At 39.7% G+C, this 25847-nt stretch overlaps 1 long non-coding RNA gene across 1 annotated transcript; it reads left to right on the top strand.

Moving 5' to 3' along the window:
* Window positions 1-23791, top strand: LOC118677268. Its single transcript, XR_004974358.1, has 2 exons — window positions 1-235; window positions 23551-23791. It is a non-coding gene; the product is annotated as an uncharacterized LOC118677268 (long non-coding RNA).
* The last annotated feature ends 2056 nt before the right edge of the window (window positions 23792-25847 follow it).

The raw sequence follows: 25847 nt of genomic DNA, 5'->3' as shown, positions 1-25847 counted from the left end.
TTCCTGTCTCGCTGTGAGTCACTGATACTGAGCACTTTTCTTGTACTTCGCTGCCTACTATACGGAAAGCAGGAATGTGGCCACAGAAGTCAAACCAGAACTGGAACCATCGCTCTGGTCAGGCTAACCACTCTCACTGATAAACAAGCGTGGTCCACGCCTCTGCAGGGGGCGCTCCCCTCCAGGTGGAAGTCAGAAATGGAAAGGAAGACTCTCCAGTACCCCTTGTGAGCAGGTAATGCAGCTTCTGAGAAAGAACATCCTTAGGTATCGCTTAGGTGCAGCGGAGACTGAAGGCAAAATTTCTAATTCTGACTCTGCCGGGAAAGACTGTCAGCCTGTCTCACGCCAACTTCCCTCCCATGCCCTGCCCGCCTGCATGGCAAACAAACTGAAGTTGAATATGGGATTTTGAAATTCCTGTAAGTAAATAAAAATTTGAAAGTAATTCTTGTTTGTGGAGTGTGAAAGGGCTCAGTCTTTATAGAAAAAGTCTGTTCAAAGGGAATGATAACAACTGTACTACCTACTTTCTAAGTCTGCTGGGAAAATCAATAATAATAATAATAATAATAATAATAATAATAATAGTTATTGAGTACTTGTTTTACACTTGGTATTATATTTTATATACATTATTCCTAATCCTCACAACAACCCCCACAACCCCTCCCTTCTACCAGCTGGCCTGATACGGGATGATATATGTGATAGTGCTCTGAAAATATTAGTCATTAAATAAAGGCATGTTTATATAAGGTTATAATTATAATTAACATTAGTCAAAATTCCAGGGATAATATTTTACTTTGTTTACAAAGAGCATGAGCTTTGAAGTTACACACAACTAGGTTCAGATACCACTCTTGCCCAGCTACATCTATGGGACAATTGCTAAATCTCTCTGGGCCTCAATTTTCTCCCCTGCAAACTGGGTGCAATAGCAGCACCCTCTTAGAATTACAGCATTCATAAGAAGCATGTGTGGAAATTCCACAACTGAGTTTTGCACATAGAAGGGTCATCACAAATATGGACTCCATTTGCTTTTCCATTTTTCTTAGAGATAATAGAATCAATGCAAAAATCTTTCAAATTGTTTATTAGGTATTTGATCATTTTTCAGAGTGCTTCCAGGAATACTGAGAAAAAGGAAGGACAGGTATAAGAATGAAGAATAACAGAATATTAGAGACGAAGGAATCTGCTGCCATAATAGTCTGGTTGTTCTCTTAAGGCATATTTAAAAGTAATTGTTTGCATTAGAGACTTGAAAAGAAATTGTGGTGGACAAGAAATAGATAAAAATGCATTTTAGTATTCATGGGGAGGGTGGATGGGAAGAGATCAACCGATGAACCTGTATGCATATATGCATAACCCTTGGACACAGACAATGGGTGGCGAGGGCCTGGGAGTGGGGAGGGGGCTGGAAGAGGTTAATGAGGGGAAAAGGAGGACCTATGTAATACTTTCAACAGTAAAGATTTAAAAAATGATAAATTTTAAAAATACAATAAGAAAAAATGTTTTTTAATATCCTTAACATTGTCTGATCATAACAACACAACTTGATTCTAAGGCCTTGGGAGGGAGGTTGCAATGAGTTCGGCTGTGATATGAATGAATTTAAATTGCTAGTGATGAAATGGCTGCCTCAGAAAACCAGAAACCTGGCCTCTCATGCTGTGTATTCACTGGGGGACAGAGATTAAGTTGTGTAGTGGTCACTGTGGTGCTTTAGAGAATTAGATATTTTCAATATTTCATTTTGTTCACACAATTCACCTTTTTCTTTTATCCATGAAAGCTGGGTCAGCCCTCAAAATGACAATTATTTTTTTAAGCAAACAGCTCTCTTTTCTCAATCTCTCCCTAACTTTACACTTCAGAATAAAGAATAATAGTGGTACCCTTTTTTTTTTCTTTTAAATCAATATAGGTTGCTTTTTAAAAATATTTTTTTAATTGATTTTTAGGGAGAGAGGAAGGGAGGGGAGGAGAAACATCAATGTGAGAGCAAAACATCGATTGGCTGCCTCCTGCATGCCCCCTACCAGGGTTCAAGCCTGAAACCCAGGCATGTGCCCGGACCAGGAATCGAACTGGCAACCTTTCAGTGCATAGAGCAATGCCCAACTAACTGAGCAACATGGGCCAGAGCAATATAGGTTACTTTCAATACACTTCATGGCAGTCTCTAATTTTCATGGGAAATTTTTTAATGTGGAGTCTGTTAGTGCATTTAAAAGACTCAGCAAGCCCTGGCTGGGGAGTTAAGTTCGATCCCCAATCCTATTGGGGCACATGTGGGAGGCAACCAACCAACAAGTCTCTCTCACATGGATGTTTCTCTCTCTCTCTCTCTCCCTCCCTTTCTCTCTTTTCCCTTTCTCCCCCTCAGGCCTCTTTCCCTTCCTTTCCCTTCCACTCTCTCTAAAAAATAAATCAATGGGGAAAATATCCTCGGGTAAGGATTAACAAAAGAGAGACAGAGAGAGAGTGAGACAGAGAGAGATAGAAAGAGAGAAAGACTGTTGTGAAAATTAACTAAGATAACATATAAAAAAGTTTGGTAAAGTGGTGAAAAATAATAAGTATTCAATAAATATTACCTACAATTATAAAAAAAAGAATCAACCAATGAATGCATGAATAAGTGGACCAAATCACTCTTTCTCTCTCTCCCTGCCTCTCTCTCAAAAAAACCAAATTAAAATAAAAGACTCAGCAAACACATTGTTTTCTGTTCAAGCTAGTTTTTTACAGACTTGAGCACCTTGTTATTGTGTTAGGCCTAATGACTTAGTAAATAAGTAGCATTCTTTTCCACAATTTTGGAAGCTTAAAATACTGGGTTCTAATTATAGCTGCACAACTAAAAATAAACTATATTCTGCAAAGAAAGACACAAAGACTAGAATAGACATTCTTAAATAACAATGAACTATTTACTATAAGGTCTTCATTTTATTTCACAGTAACTGCTCACAAAATTCTTCCTCTACCTGTTCCTGCAACCTCTACTAGTGGAAAGACTCCAGTATGGGTGACAAATTGAATATATGACCCCAATAGTTATTATATAGGGGCTGAGACAGTTGTGTTTTCTGATGGTAGTTGGTATTTATTGAATTAAATATTTGATAAATTGCTTAAATGGTATTATCCAGAAATACGAGGCCACCTCTTTAGAAAAAATAAAAGGGGATAAAAGGAAAAGGGTGAAATGTAATCTCTCTCTCTTTTAGGAGCAGTTTATAAGATATTTGTATGAACCAAAATGTAATCTCTCTCTCTTTTAGGAGCAGTTTATAAGATATTTGTATGAACCAAATCAACTAATGACGACAGAGTTGCTTGTAGCTTTTATTGTTCATAGATGTCCTGAGGATATAACATAAAAGTATTTTAATGTGACTGTTATTGCTAAGCTTAACATGAGTTTAGTAGAATTCTAAACAAGTTCTACTTGCTTATGATAGAATCATTCTTAGACTAAAATATAAGCTGTGCTTCCCGCCCCCCACACATTTTGGGCATTTGATATCCCTGATCCACACACTGTAAAACCCACATCTAAGGAACAGCAAGCAATTTGCTGGTGAGTCACATGGAAAAGAAACTTGAGTGTTTTTCAGGGCAAAGGAATTTAGCAGTGACGATGTAAAATAGGAAAACTGAATCTTGCCTCATCTCCAAGAAATATTCGTTTTCCTCCTTTCCCCTTAATCTTCCACGTTATGTAAACTAAATTTACAGAGGTTTGTCATTTTCAAAATAAGCATGTTTAACACAAGAAGCAACAAAGGGCAGTTCTGAAAAGGGAAATTGGTTTTCATTATACAACTAGAAATACTCCCTTTAAGTTCTCAAGTATGCAGAGTTGAAGCTTTTATTGAAGGAGTTAAGATGGCAGTAAGGCCTAGGCCAGTGATGGCGAACCTATGACACGCGTGTCAGAGGTGACATGCGAACTCATTTTTTTGGTTGATTTTTCTTTGTTAAATGGCATTTAAATATATAAAATAAATATAAAAAATACAAATCTTTGTTTTACTATGGTTGCAAATATCAAAACATTTCTATATATGACACGGCACCAGAGTTAAGTTAGGGTTTTTCAAAATGCTGACACGCCGAGCTCAAAAGGTTCGCCATCACTGGCCTAGGCCATTACAGATCTTGTGGTCCTTAGAGAATTGTAGTTCCCACTTCGATTAGAAAGTCGGGATCTCCCCTCTACTAATGCCTCCCATTCCTACTCCTAATATCTGAGGATACAGTAGGATACGCCCAGCTGTATCCTCAGATGCTAGAATGGTGCTTGGAACAAGATGGGTGCTCAGAACTTGGCTTGAATTGCTTGGCAAAGGCCTGACAGAGGTCCTTTACTGTTGGGGAATCTATATTATCTACACAGCATGTAGGAGGGACCCTAACGGGAAATGGCGTGTACAGAAGTGTTTCACTGCACACAGAGCCTATATTATTTTCACTGGTTCTGCCTCATCAACTTGTCAACAACCACCATTTTCTAGGTCATCTAATTTCTGATTGTTTTTAGAAAAACAGTATTCTGTTACCTTGATTATTAATTAGTCCCCAAATGTTTGTCACCCTCTTTTTATATAGTAAATGTCCACAGCCTTTCTACTTGCTGAAAGCGTTGTCTAATTTATTGCTTAAGAGATTGTTTAAGCTGACCCATGAGCTCCTGAGAGAGCTGCTCTCCATCACCAATGACCTCCTCCCCCATAAAAAACTCTGCCAAAGCTCTGTAAGATTTTATATTGGAGTCAACATGGCTCTCACACAACCATGAATAAAATTAATTCATAAAAATCTACCATTTGTGTAGTAGTACCAAGCTGATTTTTACTTCCAGTCAGTCATTCACTTTTAACAGAGGAAAAGCAGGTGACAGCATTGTGGTCAGTCCTTGCAAGAAAACAATAGACAAAGCTCAGAAGGGACTTAAGACTCTCATAGCTCTGAAATGGCGAACAGCAATCACTTCCCTGGAGTTCGGTTCCATTTGATACTTCTCTTTCAACCTTCATTTCTCAGTTTATTACTCGTTACTGATAATGCTATGTTTGATGCTGGTTGGGCAAGAGTTTTAAACGGTTGGGCAAGAGTTTTAAATGGCCAGCCATGCATTGCTTTTTCTTTTTTTCTTTTTTTAAAGTTGCTCCAGGCTTAAAAGAGTCTGAAGATCACTGTTCTTTGACAGGAGAACTTTTCAGATGTACATTCCAATAGCTATGGAATTCCTTTCCTTTATGATCCACAGCTGCTTTATGTAAGCTGGCCTTCTCTGATCCTTAAAGAGACAACCATCAACTTTTATCTTTTGTACATTTGTACTGCAGGTTATGGTTTTTGTTTCCCCAGGAATATTCCCACTGTTGTTCTCTTGAGTATTAAAAACAAGTGTAATGTACACAAGACAGCCCTTGGTTAAGGGTCACTGCCACCACCAACATCATCATCATCTTCACCTGTCATCTCATAGTGTTCCATCTAGTTCTTGTCTATATACCTTCCAACAGGATTTCCGGGTTCTAGAAGGTAGGGATCCTGTTATGCATCTTCTGCATTCTTTCTAGTGTCTAATGGAGAACTGAGAATATGGATAGTTAATACACAACTGTTGAGACATGTTAAACTAAATTAAAACATTTCATATTCCTATTGCTAATCAAAAAAAGAAACTGGACCGACCCCTGCTCTCTATAGTTGAAAACTATCATCAAAAATAAGATAAATGAAGATTCCTGGGAAGGAAAAAATAAAGGGAAATGCAAAATAGTACAGAGAAGAGTGAGAAGAAAAATAATCCCCCCTTATCCTAGTCCTGTCTCTGCTGCAGGAAGGGGATGTTTGGTAAATGTTTGGTAAACGTTACAACACACATGGAGTGTTGTGGTTGTCACATGTACCGGCAGCTACAGCAAAACAGCTTTAAAAGTTTTTAAGCCTGAAGTTCTAATGAAAAAGCTGTTTATTTCCTATTATTTCTTTGATTTCTTGATTAGTAAGCTTGTGTATAAATAATGAAAAGTACTTCTCCAAGTCCGTGACTAATTCCTAAATATGAACCCAGTGCTCAGACACTGGTTTTGACTGCATTCTCTTCCCCAGGGTAAACCTTGTGAGTGTCATGTGCAGGAAGTAAGGCAGGGAACAGAGGTCATCTGTTAACTTTAGTGCCATCACATGGGCTTCCCGGAGTAAGGACTGTGTGCTTGGGCTCCACATGCTGCCACCGTGACCTCATCTTTCTGTATAAGATGCCTTGGCTTGCCTCTGGCTTTTAAAATCTACTTTTGATCTCTCTTCTTTTTTTATAGTTATATTATAAATAATTCACTTCATATATCTTTTCCATACTTCCCTATGTCTAGTAGAATAATGAGCATCTTAATAAATAATTATTGAATCATGTTGAATTGAAAAATACGATTCTTTGTTTCCACGATGAAAGTTTTACATAGTATATCTATGGAATAATACTATAATTGAATAATTATTATAGAATTATAAAATATTACAAAAACAGTAAAGTAAAATTGCAGTTTAACTCAAACTGGACAATTGCATACAATCACATTAACCACATTAAAAAAGTATTGGGAATTTTTTGTTGTATAAAATGCTTAGGTAGGACAATATAGGATCCTTTTTTCCCCCTGTTATTTTGGCTTTTGAAAAGTGAATTCAATTCTTCAAATAAGTTTGTGGAAATTACATGGTATGTACTATATGTTGGCCAAAAGATAACCTTATCTATAGACTTGGGTCCAATAACATATTAATGTCTTGGTACCATACCACCTCCATGTAAAGGGATACTCTCTAATCAATAATAATAAAAGCATAATATGCTAATTAGACTGGGTGACCTTCCAGCTTTGTCAGGACAAAGCCGGGGCTATAAGGGAAGCTGGGGTCCTGAGTGCTAGAGGGAAGCTGGTGCCAGCATCCGGGGGAAGGAAGGCCTTCTCTTGCACGAATTTCCTGCGTCGGGCCTCTAGTAATAAATATTCATCCTTTGTGGTCCAGATCTTTTTCTCATGCAAATGATATTTTGAATGAATATAAGTGTGTACAAAATATCAACAGTAAATAAAATTACACCCATATGAAAGGTGCTTTTATCCAAATTACAAAAATTGGATTACAAAGATGGTAGTTTTAGTTTTCTAAGGCTAAGTTCTCCCTCTTATAATTCCATTGGCTTTGGTTCAAAAAGATGAAAATTGAATGTCTTCATTGTTTTATTATATGGACATAAATATATCTACAATCCACTTAGTAGGCCACCATTGTTAGACAGTCCATTGTGACTAGAAGTTTCGGGATTGCTTAGCAAAACTGACCAGGGAGCAGGCACGCTTTGCTGTGTTCACAGATCTGATTAGCTGCCATTTTTCAAATATAGAACCTAAAGCAGTTTCTTAAAGCCATGTCTGAAAATCATATGGGAAGCTTATAAATTATGCAGATTTCCAGGCCCCACATGGACCGGCACAAGCAAAAACTCTGGGTACAAGCTTAGACATCTACATCTAAACAAGTACCCCAACTGATCACTACACTCACTAAATTTGAAAGCCACTTACTATAAGCTAGCACTTAACAATTTAAAAATATATACTGGTCTTTTGGTATAAAAAGATGAATTCATAAAACTTCTCTTGGTTTTATATTTTAATATGCCTCCCCACTCAGTATGTATCATTTCCTAATCCCTTTCTCTTCTCTTTCTTCTGCTAAGTCGCATACCATGTAAGTCTTTCCTATTGTGTCTTGAATTAAAAATAGATTGACTTGGTCTTTGATAGTCTTGTATTTATTTAGAGACTTTTGGCTAAGAAACTCCAAATGCTTTATAGATAATAACATTTATATTTTTATTATTGTTTTTATTTATTCATTAAAGAGAGAGAGAGAGAGAGATCAATTTGTTGTTCGACTTAAATATGCATTCATTGGTTGATTCTTGTATGTACCCTTACCAGGGATCACTGAAACCTTGGTATATCTGGATGACTCTCTCACCAACTGAGCGACCTGGCTAGGGCACCAGTAACATTTATCTTAGGCATGACTACTCTGTGTCAAAACTGAACTAAGTAATACTTTGATTTTATGAGTGAATTATTTATTGCCTTATTAAGATTATTTTTTCTTGATTCTTCTGGTTTTCTGTCTGTAAAAGTAAGTTTTTTCTGAGGAAATGAACCATTATCTATCTTTGTATCACCAGGACCTGGCCAAGTTCATATACTCATATACCTCATTAGCATGCTATAAATATTTCTGCAATAGCTAAAAAAAAAATTCTCTAAGACATGTATATATAGTAGTTCTTTTAAGCATGAAAAACTAGAAATAAATTTTCAGACTGGTTCTATATAAATTTTATCAATAAATACATTTTAGTTTAAGTCCTATGAACAAATCTGCACCTTCTCACCTCCCCACCTTCCAGACATAATTTAAAGTCAGTGATAAATTCCAATTCATAATACTAATCTCTAGTGTTACATCCTGTCTGCCTCATTCACTAGCTTTCCAACAATAATCTGAAGTTGTCAGCCTGTAGTAATCAGGAAACCTTTACTGGCATGCTTCCAAGCCCTAGTCATCTTTTATGAGCCTTAACATTGTTAAGTCACATTGATTTAGGCTCAACCACATGAATGAAAATTCCATGATTGACAAAGAGGCTGTATTTTCCAGTCTGTTTTCACACAGTGTCTGCAATTTGGAGAACATTTTCACAAATTCCCAAATTAGCCCACCAAATCCTTTTGTAAACTTGATTTAAAAGGAACTGAATCATAATGCTAATAGCTTTATTCAAAGTTATGAATTCTGGGGTGTGGACGTCTAGTGCAAAAAACTGGGGAGTAGTGATGGGATCATCAGAGAAGAAGGAATGAACACCCCTGAGTGCCTCAACAGACAGTGTAGCAAAGCCTCCAGTCTGCAAATCCTGTACAGCACATACGGGACTCAGCCATGACATTGCTTCTGTGTCACATATACCTTTGCTGGCCCTATGGTAGGGTGAAGGGAGAGTATTGCTTTACCTATTTCTAGACTTACAGCTTTTTTTGGACATTCCTGCCAACTTTTTCTGAAAAGGGTGAGTCAATATTATAGGATTTTCTGATGGCCATGCTGTCTCTGTCATGAGTATTCAAATCTGCTTTTATAGTGTAGAAGCAGCCATTGGTGATATGTAAACAAATGAGTATGGTTGTGTTACAATAAAGTTTTGTTAACAAATACTGAAATTTGAATTATATATAATTTTCATATGTCACAAGTATTATTATTTTTATTCCCCCTCCCAACCATTTAAAAAATAAAGGAACAGCCCAGCCAACATGGCTCAGTGGTTGAGCATCGATCTATGAACCAGGAGGTTACAGTTCAGTTCCTGGTCAGGGCAGACTTGATCCCCAGCGTGGGTTGTCCAGGAGGCAGCTGATCAATGAGTCTCTCTCAACATTGATGTTTCTATCTCTCTTTCCCTTTCCCTTCTCCTCTGAAACCAATATATATATATATGGAACATTCATAGCTATTCTGTACAATAAACAGACAGAAGGCTGGACTTCTGGACTTGGCCCATGGGCCATAGCACAATTACTGTTTAACTTCAAATTTGCTAAAATCTCTTTCTGCTTCCCATTCCATCTTCCTCATGTGCCTTGTACTCCTATGTGCCTGTAAATTCCCTTTACAGCCTCCCAGGAAGGACAGCCCAACACCAAAGTGTCCCAGGATCAAAAGGGCAGGGGATTTAACAGACTTCTTCAAACAAGACAAAGATATGGCCAATGGACGTCCAAACCAGTAGAGAATTATATGAGTTTATTTGAGCCAAACACAGGATATGCCTAGAAGCAAGATCTCAATAGACTGTTTCTTTTATGTATTTGGAATTAAGGAGGGGATGTAAGGAAGATTACATGGAGGTAGGAGAAAGCAAGGCAGGAGTTGGACTGGTTAACAAGATTATGTCTTTTGAGGGTGGTAATTTCAAAGGTGTGTTAACCTAGATGCATAAAAACAATGGAAAGGGCTTACTTAAGATAAAGACAAACATTTTGTCACAAAGTTCTATGCCTAGAGAGAGAGTACTCACCAAGAACTGCCCAATTAGGAATTTATGATCAGACCACCCTGATTACTTTCCATAGGACCCCTTTTTTCATCAGCAGTACAATGGAATATCACTCAGCTAAGAGATAATGAAAATCTTGCCGTTTGTGACAACATGGATAAAACTAGAAGTTACTGTACTACGTGAAATAAGCCAGACAAAGACAAATATCATATGATTTCACTTACATGTAGAATCTAAAAACAAAAACAAAAGAACAAATACAATAAAACAGGAATAGGTTTATAGATACAGAAAACTGAGGTTGGCAGAGGGAAGGTGGGTAGGGAGATGGGTGAGAAAGGGTGAAGGTGAATAAGTACAAACCTCCAGAATGTTAAAAAACAACAATGTGATGGCGGTACAATGTACAGCATAGGGAAAATAGTCTATTATCATAATAACTTTGTATGGTAATAGATGGTTATTAAACTATGATGTTCACATTGTAAGAAATATAAATGTCAAATCACTATGCTGTACAACTGAAACTAATATAATATTGTATATCAACTATACTTTGATAAAAAAAATTCTCTGATTTCTGCTTGGAAACTTCTCAACCCATTAGACACATTTATCTGATATTCAATGAAAAAATAAAAGTGAGGCTAAAAACCACAGAAGGAAATCTCATTAGATATTTTAAAACAATTATACACTTTTGAATAATAACATTAATTTATATAAGTAGTTTTTTGATTAGCAAATTCATTTCACTTTGGTTATTATTCTGATTTTGACAGAAATCCTTAAATTTAAGTAGAGATTTTATTATAGAAGGATTATAGCAAATTTCCAAATCTGATTTTATTTCAATTTACCAAACAGGGCTTTGTGGACTCATTTCATCTTTTCATTGCAGGGTTACAAATTAATTTTAATTGTGTTTAAAACTGGTGTTCATAATATGGAAATTATGATGCCTTTAAGAAGCAAAACAACCATATAACAACCGGAAGTGGTCCTTGCTTTGGTGAAACAACCCCATTTCTTTGTATTATTTATACTTTAGTTTATTTGGATATAACTTCTGTATTATTCAGCTCTCAATAAATGTTGGCTGAATATTAACAGAGGAAAGAGACCAAGAGTTTTAAGATGCTGGGGAGGAAAAGCAGAGAGTGAATGTAGGTGGTTGCCACTGGACTAAAAGTAAAAGACTCAGTGACTGCCAACATACAAAAAATTTTATTTGGGGAGAAAGGCTGATTCAATAGCACAGGGAAGAAGCATTAAGTTCAGAAAGAACCCTGTTGAACGCATATTTCTTGAGGCCCCTTCAGATATCTGCATGGATTTATTAGTCAGGTTACTTTGATGTCCCAACCTGAGAGAGTGTAGAGAGGATAAAGAAAAGGAGAGCAGGACACTAGCTTAGGGGGATAAATAGCAGGAAGAGCAAAATATGAGGAAGAAAAATTGCTGCAAATAATTCCCCATTGGGTAAATTTGCTTGAGATAAAAACATTCTAAACTCCAGGATCTTTGAAACTTGGAAACAACACCTTCCTTTTCATTTATATTTTTTTCAGTGAAAATGAATTAATAATAATTGCCCTGAAAACACTTCTTGTGGTATGAGATACCTTTGAAAACGTTGGAGGTGGGGTCGGTGGTGGGGTGGAGATCCTGAAACACATTTTGATTAGTTTAACTTTAGCGTGTCAGTTTAACTTTAGATTCTGCCTTGGGCCTCCTTTGAGTTGACTTCTCAGAAGCAAAAATCTAGTTTGTGTCCTGTTGGGTTACAAACTATTCTAACACATACTATTTTAAAAGAATCCAGAGCCTGAGTGAAATGAGACTGTAATGGGATCTAGGGCACTATCAGGAACATTTGAATAACTTTTCTTCAGCAGACAAGCCACATAGTTTAAATAAATTCCTGCAGGAGGAACGGCACAATCTTTCTCGTTAAGGACACTACATTCAGTTCAGTATTTATGCTGATATATATTTTTTAAAAAAATAAATAAATAAATAGAAGCAGCGAGGGCAGATTCCAGCAGTGACCGACATGGCCCAATTTTGAATTTCTGGCAACTGAAGATTGTGTGATAAGCATCTTCAGGCCCAAGTTACAAACTCAAAGGTTTTTTTCAATGAGGGTAGAAAACAGGCACACGGGTTTATCTTCTATCAGATGGCTCAGCTGCTATCTTCAGGGCCAGTGGAGTCAATGGAGATTAAGAGAAAGGCAGGTATTTAGATAAAGAAGTTTATCAGAACAGGAGTCTTACCATTGGACATTCAATCTAGCTTTTAAAAATCCAAAAAGAACCAGTTAAATCTGCCTTTCCCAGGATTACTAACTGGTCTGTTGAGAGTGCTGTTGCAACATGCTGTAGGTCAAGATCACAAGGAAAACTTTGAAATTAATTAAGACAATAAAATTTTATTTGGTCAATATCTCCTTTGTTCCCTCTTGAAATAAATTCTTATTCCTGGTTTTTATTTATTACAGTGGCTGTTTCTCTTGTGATATAAATAAGGCCTTGAAAAGTGACACTCATTTTCAGTTATATATTTTTTAAAGGGAATATATACGGAGTATTATTAAAAAACTGTAGATCCCATATGTCTAAAAACATAGATGATTTAATATACTTCCTGGCCCTTTCTTTTCCCTTACCAATGAACCTATATAATTTTGACATGATAATTGATGTAGTTATGTCAGCTTTATTTTATTTTTATCACATTACTTCATACATCTAAATAATGTTCATATTTTAATCTTTAAGTTACCTTGTAATCCAGAAAAATAATATAATATAGTTTAAAAACATGTTTGTCATTGTGGGTTCAGTTTTTACAAAAATTAATGAGTAGAACTAACAATAAGGAAGATTCTGTATCTTATATTTATTAAGGAGCCTGTATAACCTGACACTATCATAGGAAATATTATTTTTTCCTTTGTAAGGAAGTAACTCAGAAGCACAAGATATGGTGCAATTATGCTACTGTTGTTTTGATTAACATTCTTGCCTCTGTGGTAATTAATTCAGATTGTAAGTTTTAAGAGTATACCAGAAAACGTAGGAAGGTATAACTCATCACAGATCTTTAATTTGTTAACAACTATAAGTAGGCCACTGCAGAGAAATTATAATGGGCCTTCACCTCATCATTTTTTAAAAAATTGTGTTTGGCAGGCTGCTCTGACCCTATACCCGTTGTCAACTGCTTGTTCTTAATGACCAGCTACTTATTCTGCGACAGTGTTTGCTCATGCTACAACCGAGTCAGGTGCCTGGCAACTCACTATCACTATGAGGTCATACATATTTATTAGGTTAATAAAGGATTGTCTCATGTAAAAACTAATTATTTACATTTGTTGCATGGAAGGAAGGAATATAGAGACATTTCATGGCAACTAATAGACTGAGCTTTCTGAAGTCTTCAGTTTTAAATCTCCTCTGACTATCCAGTAGTAATGATTCCTCTAGGGACTCGCGTGTGCATTCCTGTGCGTACAGAATAGCAAATAGTGAAACAGCAAGTTCTACAGGCAAAGTGCTGTTCTAGGCACTTTATTTAAATTAATTATTTAATCCTTCCAACAACACGAAGGCAAGTGTTCTATTAATAGTGAGGAAAATTGCCGAAACCGGTTTGGCTCAGTGGATAGAGCGTCGGCCTGGGGACTGAAGGGTCCCGGGTTCGATTCCGGTCAAGGGCATGTACCTGGGTTGTGGGCATATCCCCAGTGGGGGATGTGCAGGAGGCAGCTGATCGATGTTTCTCTCTCATCGATGTTTCTAACTCTCTATCTCTCTCCCTTCCTCTCTGTAAAAAATCAATAAAATATATTTAAAAAAAAAAAAAATAGTGAGGAAAATTAGGTAGAGAGAGGTCAAGTAACTTGCTCAAGGTTACTGCTAACAATGGTGGGGCCAGGATTCCCACTCTTGCTCTGGAGCCCATGTTCTCTCCCTCATGCTTCTCCCCACATGTCCAGCATCTTACAGGCCAGGCCAGGAAATGGCAATATACAACACATTATGCTGCCTTTGAGTATGAAGTAAGGGAGAGAATGTTACTAAAAGATTAACACCATCTTGAAGTGGAAAAGTGGACATAAATTCATCCGAGGTGTGCTGGGGTCCAACCCCAGCGGGTCCAGAGGTCCCCAAAGGTGTGGACGGAGTCAGCAAAGAAGGAATGACACGGAGGCAGCGTTCAGTTGATCAGCAGCCTAGCCAGGATTTCCAGCCAAGATCTCCAGCCAAGTTCTGGTCTGGATCTCCAGAGAGGTTCTGGTTAGGATCTCCAGCCAGGTTCTGTGTCCATGTTCTCTTGCTAGGTTCTCCAGCCAGGTTCTCTAGGTTCTGTCTCTAGGTTCTGTTGCCAGTTTCTGTCCAGGATCTTTTGCCATGTTCTCTCCAGCAAAGTTCTTCTGTCTCTAGGTTCTGTGTAGGTTCTGTCTTCTGGTTCTGTCTTCAGAGTTCTGTCTTCTAAGTTCTGTGTTGTTACATCTGTATTTATACCAGTTGATTCCAATCCTATCAATCTCTATTCCAAAGGTTAGGGCGTTTCTTATCTCCATTCCAGGGAGTAAAGATTATGTAGCTTAAGCATGATTGTTCATAGTTAAAGTGATTAATTACCCGCCTGGCACTTGGTTAAGAGGTTTTATTCCCTCCCTAACTTCAGGGGAAAATCCCTACCTGGGGAAACAACCTTTCTCAGAGACCTTGGTTAAAACACATAGTGCCAAGAAGGTGAGCAAACATATTAAGAACAGTATGCCATATATGCCAGGTCCCTTGAAACAGCAAGCATGGACCGGCTCCCGGCAGAGGTGGTCAGTACTTGTGCTTTTCTCTTGCATTACAGCTTATATCGACACCACATGGAATCTCATTATATCACCTTCAAAAAATTTCTCTGAAAAATAAGTCTTCATGAGAAATATTGTGATAACCTTATACTTGAGAGCTTGCATACTTATGATACCATATAGTTTTGCAATTCCTTAAACCATGTTCAAAATTCCTTTGAGAAGGAGGATCATTGGTTTTAAGGTCACTTCAAAAGCAGCCTTATGTCAACTCTGGATATGATAGGATATAAGTCAGTTATCTACAGCAGGAGAGGGAAGACGAGGAGAGAGAGAGGAATATGGAGCTAGAGGCCTCAATGGGGCTAATGGGGGCTGGAAAGAAGTGCTGTGTAACCAGTAGATTAGGACACAGGAGCATACAATGTTGTGAAGTGAAAAGATCATGAAATTCAGAGCCAGGAGTCCTGGATGTGAGCGCTGGAGCTGCAAATGCTAACTAGTGTGAGTTATTTAACCTCTCAAATTTCTGGATTTCTTTAAGGCTCTTAGGATTAATTAAGAAAATTTAAATGTAAATATGCTCTCTGAACTATGACCTGTTAAATACATTTGAGTTCATTTCAAAAAATGGACAGTGGGCACCAAATTAGACAAACAAGCTGAGTCAGAATCTCTGATGTGGCATAACAGGCAATGTCCTAGCCAGCGGTCAAATGGCATGACAAGTAATCCAGATCTGAAGAAGAGTTGCAATCTTAGATCTCAAAGACACCTGTAAGTACCTATCAGAACTCTAGCCACCTGGCTGGAGTTAGGCAGAAAGCCCTAGTTTTAAAAGTATTAAGAGAACAGGCAAAACTTTGGTTATTTAAATAGGGAGAAACAAGACAAGTACTCAGATTCTGGGCCATAATATTATCTGAGAGAACAGTAGGGAGTCCTTGAGTCTGTGTCCCAATATTTGGGCTAACATGCCTTCAATCCTTTTGCCTATTAGGTAGAGTTGGGTCTGCAGATAGGGCTCTGACCATGGGATACAAGGGCTGCCAAGTCTGGGAACCTGAGAATAGTCTCCCAAACTAATGGGCCACACATGATTCTTGGGTTACAGAAACGGAGACAGCTTCAAGGGGGTGGAAAATGAGGACTCAAAGGTGACTTTGTGGTTTTCAGCCAGAGTGGCTGGAGCCACAGATATCTCATTTACAAAGGTTGCAAGGTGGGACCAAAGGTGAGAAAGAAGGGAGATGGAAGAAGAGTAACATTCTGGAAAGGCAGGATCATGGTTGGACAGTCATGAGATCATGTTGATATTGTAGACCTAGAACTCAGGAGGATAATTAGGACCAGAGGTGTGAGTTTGAGAAACTGCTCACAGATAGCTGCTTCCAAGCTTTTGGAAAGTATTTAGTTTCCTGGGGCTGCCACGACAAAGTACCACAAACTGGGTGGCTCAAACAACAGGAATTTATTGTCTCACAGTTATGGAGGCTAGACGTCTGAAACCAAGGTCTCAGCATTATGGGCTCCTTCTGAGGAGCTTACAGGGAGAATCTGTCACATTCCTCTTTCCTGGCTTTTGGTAACCTCAGGTGTTCTTTGTAGATAGCATTAATTGCCGGGAGCCGGTCCATGCTTGCTGTTTCAAGGGACCTGGCATATATGGCATACTGTTCTTAATATGTTTGCTCACCTTCTTGGCACTATGTGTTTTAACCAAGGTCTCTGAGAAAGGGTGTTTCCCCAGGTAGGGATTTTCCCCTGAAGTTAGGGATGGAATAAAACCTCTTAACTAAGTGCCAGGCGGGTAATTAATCACTTTAACTACGAACAATCATACTTAAGCTACACAGAACGTTCTCTAGAGACAGAAGAACTTCACTGGAGAGAACATGGCAAAAGATCCTGGACAGAAACTGGCCTCAGAACCTAGAGACAGAACCTAGCGAGAGAACATGGCAAAAGATCCTGGACTGAACCTGACTATAGAAACTGGCAAGAGAACCTGACTAGAACTTAGTGACTGAACCTGGCTGGAGAACCTAGCAAGAGAACATGGACACAGAACCTGGCTGGAGATCCTAAGCAGAACCTCTCTGGAGATCCAGACCAGAACTTGGCTGGAGATCCTGGCTAGGCTGCTGATCAACTGAACGCTGTCTCCGTGTCCTTCCTTCTTCGCCGACTCCGTCCACACCTTTGGGGACCCCTGGACCAGCTGGGGTTGGACCCCGGCAATTAATGTCTGTATTTGTGTCCAAATTTCTCCCCTTTATAGTCATATTGGATTAAGATCTGCTGAAATGACCTCATCTCAACTTGATCATTTGTAAAGACCCTATTTTCAAACAGGGTCTTTTTACCTGCACAGCTACTGGAAAGAAAGATATAACAACAGAGAAGAAAGATGTTTCCCGGAGAGAGAATAAACAAAGAGGGATGTTGAAGAAGACCTTTGAAGCTGTAAGCATGAAGACAGGCACAGAAGCCCGGCTGGTGTTGCTCAGTGGTTGAGCATCGACTTATGACCCAGGAGGTCAGGGTTTGATTCCCAGTCAGGGCACATGCCCAGGTTGTGGGCTTGATCCCTAGTGAGGGGTGTGTAGGAAGCAGCCAGTCAATGGTTCTCTCTCATCGTTGATGTTTCTATCTCTCTCTCCCTCTCCCTTCCTGTCTGAAATCATTTTTAAAAAGAAAGGCATAGAAGACTGAGGAAGGAGATATATCTCCCTCAAAGAAGTAGAAGAAGAACCAAGAAAAGTGTAGTCGCCAAAGGAAGGAGAGTTTCACAGAGAAAAGGTCATTATTTGAAATGATAGAGAAAAAGTTAGGCAGTAGAATGAGGGGGGAGAAAGATAACTGAGTTTGGTGATGAGGAGGCTACTGATCTCCATTACAAGAGGTGTCTATGACATGGCATTTCTGCAACAAACCCATGGGCTGTGTATTTGTCTGTTCAGGCTGCTATAACACAGTGCCATAGAATAAGTGGCTTATAAACAACAGATTTATTTCTCAAGTTGTGGAGGCTGAAAGTTTGAGATCAGCCTGATCAATTGGGTAAGAGTTTTCTTTACAGACTGCTGAATCCTCATTATATTCTTACCTGGAGGAGAGAGGAAGGGAGATGCAAGCTCTCTCATAATTCTTATAAGGGCATCAATCCCACTCATAATAGCTCCACCCTCATTATCTCATCTAACCTAATCACCTCCCAAAGGCCCTTTTGATACCAGTACATTGACGAGCAGTTTCAACATATGTTTTTAGAGGGGACATAAACATTCAGTCCATAACAGACTCAAATCTAAGCTCAGTCATTACCACAGTATGTTGATACATTACTAAACCCTCTATGTCTCAGTATTCTTATCTGTAAATGGGGATAATAATAACAGCACCAACCTTGTAGAGTTGTTATGAATATTAAATAAGTTGTGCTTAAAATAGTACTATGCCACTTTGTGTATAAAAAGACACTATTAACAGAGTGAAAAGGCAACCTATGGGATGGAAGAAAATATTTGTAAATCATATATCTGATACAGGACTAATATACAGAATATAAAGAACTCCTACAACTCACTGAATTAATTAAATGACTTGATTAAATGACTCAATTAAGAAATAGACAAAGAACTTGATTAGACAATTTTCAAAGAACACATGAATGGCCAATAAGCACATGGAAAGATACTCAACATCACTAAGTCAAAACTACAGTGAGATACCACTTCACACCCATTAAGGTGGCTATTATTGAAAAGAAAAAAATAAACAAGTGTTGATGAGGATGTGGAGAAGTTGGAATCCTTGAACATTGCTAATGGGAATGTAACATGAGCAGCTGCCATAGAAAGTGGAATGATGAATACTCAAAAAATTAAAAATAGAATTACTCTATGATCTATCAATTCCACTTCTGGTTATTTACCCAAAAGTAAAAACAATAACTTGAATATATATTTTTACACCCATGTTCATAGCAGCATTGTTTATAATAGACAAAAAGTAGAAGTGTCCATCAATAAACAAAATGTGGTATGTGCATACAAAGAAATATTATTCAGTCTTAAAAAAGAAGGAAATTATGACACATGATGTAACATGGATAAACCTTGAAATCATTTTGCTAAATGAAATAAGCCAGATAGAAAAGGACAAATATTGTATGATTCCTCTTATGTAAGGTGCCTAGATTAGTCAAATTCATAGAGACAGAAAGTAGATTAATGGTTGCCAGGGGCTGGGTTTGGTGGTGGGAGAATGGGGGAGACGGGGAATTATCACTTATTGGGTATAGAGTTTCAGTTGGAGAGATGAAAAAGTTATGGAGATGGATGTGGTGATGGTTGCATAGCAATATTAATGTATTTAATGTCACAGAACTGTACACTTTAAAGTGATTAAAATGATTTATTTCATGTTATGTATATTTTACCACAATAAAAAATATTCTGAACTAAAAAGCAGGACAGTCATGTAAATGTTACTATTATCTCCTGTAAGGTAGATTACAGAGGGTATAAGGAATAAATGGAAGATAGGGAAATGAAAAAACTGAGTGACATATACCACTCAGCAAAGTGTTTTGGGAAGGAATCCTATATAATAATAGACAAACATGGTAATTAACCGTAGCTCCGACACGCTTCCCATTGGCTAATCAGGGCGATATGCAAATTAACTGCAAACCAAGATGGCAGCCAGCAGCCAGGCAGCTGAAGTGAACAGGAGGCTTGCTTGCTCCAGTAATGGAGGAAGCCAAGGTTCCCTGCCTGCCACTGCTGGCCTCTGAGCTGCACTCTAAGAAACAATGTTGCAATTATAGAAGTTAAACAAAACCTAGAAACCTGTTTTCGGCCAGCCGGGCTTCAGCCAGCAGGATCGCAACAGTGTTTCAATTATAGAATCCAAACAAACCCAGATCCCTGCTTTCAGCAGCTGAGGTCTCAGAGCTGCAGCCGGGCCTCAGAGCTAAAGCCGGCTCTCAGCTCCAGTGACAGTCATAGAAGGTAAATAAATCCCAGAACAAAAAGAAAAAAGGAGAAGTTGGGAGCTTTAGTTGCCCGCCAGCCTGAAAACGGCCCTCAGCCCCTCACCCAGACTGGCCAGGCACCCCAATGGGGACCCCCACCCTGAAGGGGGTGTGACCAGCTGCAAACAGCCATCATCCCCTCATCCAGGCTGGCCAGGCACCCCAGTGGGGACCCCCACCCTGAAGCAACAAGATGGTGGCTAATTTGCATACTGAAGGAGGGCGGCAGCGGACCAGATCTGTGACCCTGCCGGGTGGGGGGCAGTGCTTGAGGCTGTCCGCTGTCCCGGGACCCGGATCTGTGACTCTGCCGGGTGGGGGCAGTGCTTGAGGCTGTCTGTGGTCTGGGACCGGGATCCATGACCTGGCGGGCAGGGGGCAGCGCTTGATGCTGTCCACGGTCTGGGGCCCGGATCCATGACCTGGCGGACGGGGGGCAGTGCTTGAGGCTGTCCGTGGTCTGGGACCTGGATCCGTGACCTGGCGGGTGAGGGACAGCGTTTGAGGCTGTCCACGGTCCCAGGACCTGGATCCGTGACCCTGCCAGGCGGGGGGCAGTGCTTGAAGCTGTCCGCAGTTCCGGGACCCGGATCTGTGACCCTGCCGGGCAGGGGGCAGTGCTTGAGGCTGTCCGCGGTCCCAGGACCCGGATCTGTGACCCTTTCCAGCAGGGCAGCAGCTCGCACAGGGGCAGATCGGCCGGGGTTGGGCAGGGCAGGATGCCTGGCTTCCACCCAGCCCCAGTCACTCTGGGCAGGTGAGCAGCACAGAGAGCCTCTGGACAGGGGAGGCAGGCCGGCGGAGGGCAGCCTGTACTCCCCACCTGGCAGTGGTGACAGCTGTGAGCGTGCCAAGTGGAGCCTGCAGGCTGAGCTGAAGTAGCGCCTGCAGGCCATAAGCGCCCAGGAGTGGCTGCACAAGATCCGCCTCCTGGCCCAGAAGGTGCAGGATCGCAGGGACAGCCACCGTGGCAGGTCAGACTGATGTCCTCCTGGCCGCACCACGGGGGTTTGCGGATCTGCAAAGCCAGAGGCCTCCTGTGTGCACATTACCCCCTGGCATGCAAACATCCCCCAGCACACTGTCACCCTCCCGCACCTGCAACAGTTACAAACCAAGGCATGTACAAGTTCTCTCCGCCTCTCCACCGCACTTCCATCAACCCAGCATGCCTAACACCCCCACAGGATGTGCACACATCCCCTCTGATGCGCTCACATCCTTTGGAGAGTGTCTGGGTGTTCTGGGTGCTGAGGGTGGGAGCCTGTGAGATGACAGTGAGAGGGTGGAGTGATGATGCCCTGTTCCCATGGAGGCCAGTGCAGCTACAAGATCAACTCTAGGGGGTTAATGCAGGTGTTGAGGTGGGAGCAGGTGCAGACAGACACACCTGGTGGGCGCGGGCGGCCCTTGCTGAGGTGCCTTCGGTCAGCGTTCAAGATCAAGAACCCAGAGGTGGAGAGGAATTCCGTCCTCTCACTGAAACAGTGGGATAGTCAGGGCGACTGTAGAGAAGGAATGTGCACTTTGGGTGCCAGCAGCCATGAGCAAAGGCTGCCCTGACTGAGCCTCGCCTGCTTGGGGCCTAGCACACTCCTGCCAGGCAGTGGGTGACAGGACGTGCTTTTCCAAATTAATGAGAGAAAACGTTGATTCTCCTGCTGCCCACGAAGGTGGAAAGTGAAGTGGGGAAACATGTGGGGAGTGAGCGAGGTTCCCTTTCTGGGGGGTTCCAAATATGCTGTTGGTTTCTTTCACCACTGACTAGAGATATACAGGGTGTCCCCCCAAAATGTATACACACTTTGAATACCTACTAATTCCAATGGTTTTAAGCATAAGAAAGAAACAACAATGGAGCTGTTATCTGTTAGAAGTGTGGGCACAAACAGGTAGTTGGACATTCCCTGAGGGGTCTCAAATTGGAGAGGGTGAAGGCCAGACTGAGGGGCCCTTTCCGCCCCCCCACCCCCAGTGCACGAATTTCGTGCACCGGGCTACTAGTATAGGATAATACTAGTAAGTGTGAAAAGGCAGGGGGGATGAAGAACCTCTGTTCTTTTTTTTTTAATATATTTTTTTATTGGTTTCATAACGGAAGGGAGAAGGAGAGAGAGATAAATATCAATGATGACAGGGGAATTGAGCCTGCAACCTGGGCATGTGCCCTTGACTGGAATTGAACCTGGGACCCTTTAGTCTGCAGGCTGACACTCTATCCACTGAGCCAAACAGGCTAGGGCTAATTATAGATAGGAAACGGTTTGTTCACAGATTGCTTTCTGAAACTTCCAATTCTTGTCCCTTTCATGGGGAGCAAATATTAAAATACACTTAAAACAAAACAAAAAAACCCAAACCTTATTTAACCCATCTGTCCTTTTCTGAAAGAGAGAAGACATAAACTTAGTTTCACTCTGAGACTATATTGGACCAAGGGATTTTTTTTTTTCCTTCTGTTAGGTGGCATTCTCACGGTCTTAACTGCAATAAATTTGGATATGACTTGCCCAATTTGGAGAATAATTCTATTGATTTATTTAAGGTTCAGCAGGTGGCTTCCTTAATACTGGCTTTGGGAATAACTGGAGTAGATTTTACTGATTAATTGATGAATAGCATTAAAGGTTCTAATATTCCAAGATCAAATATATTCCATATCATATGCAAATTCATGCTTAGATTTAGAAATACTCCTGGCCAAAACCAGAAATGTAACTACTCCCCAAAGTTGAGCCTTTGACAGGGTTATTCTGAAACTAAATCTGAAAAATTAAGTTAACCAAATGGGGAAAAGAAAGGAAAGCTCCCGGGCTTTAATTGTTTGTGTACTATCATCACTTTCCTGAGAGAGCTTTAATTGAAGAGTTAAGATAGCTTCACCTTCTTAGTCAACTCAAGCAAAATAAGTACAGTGCTGCCTTTCAGTAGCTTCACAGTGTTATGTTTACTGAACTGTGCAGTCAAGGTTAAATTCTCCAATTAATTTTCAGAACCCTTCACAGTGGTTGAGAAATGGTAAAACAGTGTTAAAGCTCTCTATGTTTAGATAAGGGGTCATTATGTGTCCAAATGTTAATTCGGGTAAAACAAATTTTCTTGATAAATTCACAATTAAAAAAATCTCTTTACATTGATGTGTTGAAAAGTTAATTTCCACAAAATGTATCATGCCACGCTTCTTTCATTTAGTAGGGTGACAGATTCTTTATTCTCACTCTACATTCCTAGGATTAAGATCCTGGATGCTGCTGCCAGACTTAAAGTCTGAGGTAGGTATGAAAAGAAACTCAGATTTTCAGATAAGATTAGTAATTAGACTTATATTTTCTTTATATAATATCTTTATGTAATATTGTAATAATTTATATAAAAGATCCTAAAAGGTATTAGATCAGAATCGCTGGAACTTTTCCTTTATCTTATTTGGAAAAAGGTCTTTGTAAGTGTAATTCCGTTAACATTTTTGAGATGGGGAAATTACCCTGGATTACCTGTTTGATCCGTAAATGCCATCACATATCTTTACAGAAGACATGCAGATGGCAAATACACAGAGGAGAAGGACATATGAAAACAGAGGCAGATTGGAGTGAAGGGGCCACAAGCCAAAGAATGCCTGCAACCACCAGAAACTGGTAGAAGCAAGAATTTCCCTCCTGGAGCCTCCAGAGGGAATGCTGCCCCGCTGACACCTGGTTTTAGCCCAGTGATGCTGGTTTTGGACTTCTGCCCTCCACAACTCTAAGAAAATAAATTTATGTTGTCTTAAGCCACCTAGTTGTGGTAATTTGTTGTAGCGGGCACAGGAATCTAAAACAAATCTACACTGACAAGTTATCACACAATCACTTTAATGTTGAAAGTCTGATGCTTTCACAAAAATCCTGGAAAGGAATAGTCAGTGAGTTGGCCTCCAAGAATTCCACAGTTAAGGAGTTATAAGAAACTAGTGAAAGAATGTTGCTTACTTGATGAATGAATAGAAATGGTTTCAATTGCATAAAACACTTCACTAGGCCGTAGAATGTTTTTGTAAGGCTAAAATGAAATTTCATAAATGTCAGAGAAATAAACATCCATTGAGTATTTTAATCTTTTTTCCCATTAATTACTTTAAAAATTATTTTCCAAATTATAAAAACAGCATAGTCACATTAAATAACCTTTGCAAAATAAAAGGAGCAAAGAAACCCCTTTATAACATCCCCAGCACAACTACTGGCCTCACTTTATCATCACTGACATTCACTTTCTGTTTAAAATGGTAGTAATCATTCAGCACCTACTCTTCTTTTTTTTTTAATTTTTTAAGAATATATTTTATTGATTTTTCACAGAGAAGAAGAGAGAGGGATAGAGAGTTAGAAACATCGATGAGAGAGAAACATCGATCAGCTGCCTCTTGCACACTTCCTACTGGGCGGGGGGTGGGGGGGTGGGGGGGGTGGATGTGCCTAAAACCAAGGTACATGCCTTTGGCTGGAATCGAACCTGGGACCTTTCAGTCCGCAGGCCGACGCTCTATCCACTGAGCCAAACCGGTCAGGGCAGCACCTACACTTCTGTATATTGATTTTTTACTTAATACATATATAAAATTTGCTATTGTTACTTAGTCTTCATAACTATTATTTTAAAAGATAGCTTAAATTGCTGTTGAGTAGGTATACTATAACTCAAGAATTATCTTGTCAGAAATATTCAGACTGCCTTCTATTTTTTAAGGAATTTTAGATGTCATATTATAAAAATTCCCTTATTTAACATTAAAGAAATTGAGACCTGTAGACTAGACTTTCTTAATCTCAGTATTATTGTCATTTTGGGCTGAATGATTCTTTGTTTTGGGGTGCTGTCTTGTGCACTGCAGAATGTTTAGCAGTATCTCTTGGTTTCTACCCCACCTGACGCCAGTAGCTTCCCTTTCACAACCAAAAATGTTTCCAGATATTGCCAAACGTCACCTGGCAGGCAAAACAGCCCCTTGTAATAAGCACTGGCATAACAAACTAAGTTCAAATTCAATCATGGGAGGGAAAATCCAGTATTAAAATCCATACTTGGCCATTTTTATCCCACCTTTGATGGTCTTACTTCTCCATTCCCATGGAAAATTTTGAACCCATGGTGGTAAGTTAGTTGCTTCCCATCCTGCTATTACATTTACATTCCTGGTAGGAAGAAGGGAAAGTATCAAATAATGAGTCAAGAGCTCTCCTCCTAAAGAGGGTGTCATTTTATTGTGGAGGGATGCCCTTCCCAGTGACTCTTCTTACATATTATTGGTCAAAAGTGTGTCACACGGCCAGCTCTAGGCATGAAAAAAAAAAAAAAAAAAAAAAAAAAAGCTAGGAGTTCAAATTCTTAGCTTTGACATCCTTGATAATAGAGTCAGGAAGAAGGACTTTGTGAATGGTTTCTAGCCTAATCAAAGTATTTGCTAGATTCTTGGGATATATTCCTAGAAGTGGGATCACTGGGTTCATAGCAGCACAATTCACCATAGCTAAGATTTGGAAACAGCCTAAGTGCCCATCAGCAGATGAGTGGGTTAAAAAACTGTGGTACATCTACACAATGGAATACTACACTGTGGTAAAAAAGAAGGAATTCTTACCATTTGCAACAGCATGGATGGAATTGGAGAGCATTATGCTAAGCGAAACAAGCCAGTCAGAGAAAAATAAATATCACATGATCTCACTCATTTGTGGAATATAATGAACAATATAAACTGATGAACAAAAACAGATCCAGAGACAGAGAAGCACCGGTCAAACCTCAGAGGGAAGGTAGGGGAGGGTGGGGGGAAGGGGGGGAGATCA

Source organism: Myotis myotis, unplaced genomic scaffold (assembly GCF_014108235.1).
Source record: "Myotis myotis isolate mMyoMyo1 unplaced genomic scaffold, mMyoMyo1.p scaffold_m19_p_2, whole genome shotgun sequence".
Lineage (NCBI taxonomy): Eukaryota > Metazoa > Chordata > Mammalia > Chiroptera > Vespertilionidae > Myotis > Myotis myotis.
This window is presented reverse-complemented; position numbering and strand designations above follow the sequence as displayed.